The 3,078-nt window shown below is 47.1% G+C and overlaps 1 long non-coding RNA gene across 1 annotated transcript in view; it reads left to right on the top strand.

The window, feature by feature from the left end:
• The first annotated feature begins 1,374 nt into the window (after positions 1–1,374).
• LOC116530798 overlaps positions 1,375–3,078 on the top strand; it is a 16,172-nt gene continuing 14,468 nt past the window's right edge. Inside the window, exon 1 of the long non-coding RNA XR_004260133.1 lies at positions 1,375–1,430. This is a non-coding gene — a long non-coding RNA (uncharacterized LOC116530798). The remainder of the gene's footprint in view (positions 1,431–3,078) is intronic.

Consider the following 3,078-nt stretch of genomic DNA (forward strand, 5'->3'; position numbering starts at 1 on the left):
TCTCTGCTTTCCTTAGAAGCACCTTGAATGAGGTTCTTGGGTTGGGATGGGGGTTTAGGGTCAGTCCTCGGACCTGCCTAGGATTTGGATTTTTCATCACAGGCCATGCACTTTTGTGTGACCTTGAAATGCTGCATGCACATTTCCAAAAGTGTGGAGTGAAGCAGTGCCTTCCACCATCCCCTAGGCAGACTTCAGTTGGGTGCAGCTAAGATGAGTTAAGGATTATTGGCTGAGGGATTCAGTTCTTCCTGGAACAGGAGCTCTTTGAGATTGTATCTGGCGGACAATTCCATGCACTCTTCATTTTGGCTGGATACACAGCATTGGCACAAAAGTGATTACTGGGGAAGATTTTTCCCCATCTTGAACCTGCTCTCAATGCCCCCAGAAAAGGTGGTCCTATCTGGGTTCTTGCTCTTCATCTGGGGAGAAACTAATAGACCTCACATTCCAAGTTCATATTCCACATTGGAGGAATAGTAAAATTACTTTATCTCAATGTAGATAGAGCCTGCAGCTCTCAGGATGCCTCAATCCATATGGGAAAAATAATGGTTTGCAAGGGGGATGTCAGACATGACATTCACCTGTAGTGGAGATGCCAGCAGGAGCAAGGGCTCTGGAGGATCTGGCCAGGGTTCCAGCTTCTTCCAGCTTCTCTTTGAGAGTCCTGCATGTAGCTCTATCCTTGGCCTGGCCCACAGTTCCTCAGCAGAGCTAATTAGCCAGAACAGAGCATCCACAATGAGGTGGCCATTTTTCACTTGATGAAACTGGCTGAAAATATTGCCAAAAAAAAGCCAACAACAAAATAAAGGAGAAGGCCACTTCCCAAGTCCCCTGGCCTGGGACCGTACCTTCACTTCTTCATTGCATTTTCCTTCCTTGTTGCGTTTCTCCTGTTAGCCTGTGGGCACCAACAAAGCACAGATTCTGCTGGTGTGGATCTGAAGGGGGATGTTCATGCTTTCTGCTTAGCATAGCGCCTCTTCCGGGTAGCTGGTATAAGTCTAGCTCCTTATTGCCCCACTGGCTTCCTGTCTTTCTCCAAGCCACTCCAGGAGTTCTCTCTCTCCTCTGACCCAGCCACAGAACCCTGCCACTGCAGGGGGATTCGAAAGGAATCCCCTTAGACATGGAGAAAACCCTTCTCTCTGCCCAGACAGTGCAGCTTCCCAAAACAAATAACATGACCCCTGGTAATTATACCAGGCCTAAAATATTACCAGGACCTACCCTGCCCCTTTGTTGAGGTGCCTGCCAATCTACTTCCTGCATGGTAAGGAAAAGGCCATGAAGCCACAAGATTCTGGGTGGGTTTCCTTTTTTGTAATCACACTAAATCACGAGACACCTTCTTATTCTTAAACACGGCCGCTGTAAGATGAGAGAAGGTGGCGCTGTTCTGCTTGATTCCTCAAAAACTGGTAAGTGGATTTAAATCTCTGCTACCCAAATGAGTTAAAAACCTAGGCATCAAACTGGAGAGCCACCTGCCCTGCCATCATGTCATCTCTCCCCCTAATGAGCTCTGGGAATGAACAACCTGAGATTCAACTTAGTCCTCTACCAAGCGGGTTGTTACAGGCATTCTGCATGCAGCGAAATTAGCAGGTGAGTTGACAAGAAGGGGACGTCGCTCATCTTATTTTTTCAAGCTACGTACCTTTATCAGTCTATTGTGCAGGTTGTGGTAGTAGATACAGAATTACACGCCTGCCCCAGCATGAACCTTCTGCACAGAAAAACGGCCAGATAAGGGGGCGGGCCCCAGTGGTAGAAAAATGGCCTGATCGCGCTTATCATAAAAGCGACAGAAATCCTGTCAAAGCGTCCAGCTCTCACTTCCAGCATCTCACATGTACGAAAGAAGGAACATCTGTGACGTGCCCATCAATATGTTTTAGTAACATTTTTTGGGACGAAAATTAACATTAACAGGAAGACAGGTTTGTGTTTCTCTGTATTTTCACTTATTAACACAGCAATCCCAAGGTGATTAGCAATTCTGAGCTATGTCGGGCTGTGAGTTTCCATGTGCAGCACTGAGACACAGGACAAACATCTTCCCTTTTAGCTCAGAGTTTGGGCTTGTGGAAATCTCAGGAAACCACACACAGCTTTGAAAAGCTTGGATGTCTTTCAGTCCATGTTTAAATGTGAGGAAACGTGCAGCAGAGAAAACAGAAATGTCACGGTACCACCGTGTTGGATTATGTCCATTATTTGCTAAGTGTCTATGGTGGGCCAGGCTCTGTAGAAAGCAGGTGTATGGCCTGGACCTTGCTGTCTAGGACTGGAAGTCACAGACTCTTCATTCATTCATTCACTCACTCACTAATCACCACTGGCTTAGCAATTCCTGAGTAGCAGATACTCCACTAGACACTGCTAAGTCCTACTGTACTGTAATAATCAGATATAAAACTTACCTAGAGGAGCTCACAGAGGGGTAAGGAAGACAAACAAACTCAAACATAAGTACAATACAAAGTTCCAGGACCAGGTGCTTTATCAATTCTTGTGTTTTCAGGGAGGTCCAAGGGAGCAGAGGCCAGACCTGGCAGTTGGGCTCTGCGTAGATCTCCCAAATCTCTGAGAATCTCTACCTCCCTATCTTATTGGGTTAGCATGAAGGTTGAAAGCCCTTAGAATAGTGAGTGGTCCTGTAGGAGCTCAATAAATGGCGGTCAACATAACCATCATCTTTACTACCACCACCACCAGCACCACCACCATCATCATCACCACCACAACCACCACCATCATCATCACCACCACCACCATCACCACCACCATCATCACCACCACCATCATCACCACCACCATCACCACCACCATCACCATCACCACCACCATCACCATCACCACCACCATCATCATCACCACACCATTATCACCACCACCATCATCATCACCACCATCATCACCACCACCACCACCATCATCATCACCACACCATCATCACCACCACCATCATCACCACCACCATCATCATCACCACCATCATCACCACCACCACCACCATCATCATCGCCACCACCACCACCATCATCATCACCACCATCATCATCA

The sequence above is a fragment of the Sapajus apella genome, unplaced genomic scaffold (assembly GCF_009761245.1).
Source record: "Sapajus apella isolate SASKATOON/1434 unplaced genomic scaffold, GSC_monkey_1.0 scaffold68, whole genome shotgun sequence".
Classification (NCBI taxonomy): domain Eukaryota; kingdom Metazoa; phylum Chordata; class Mammalia; order Primates; family Cebidae; genus Sapajus; species Sapajus apella.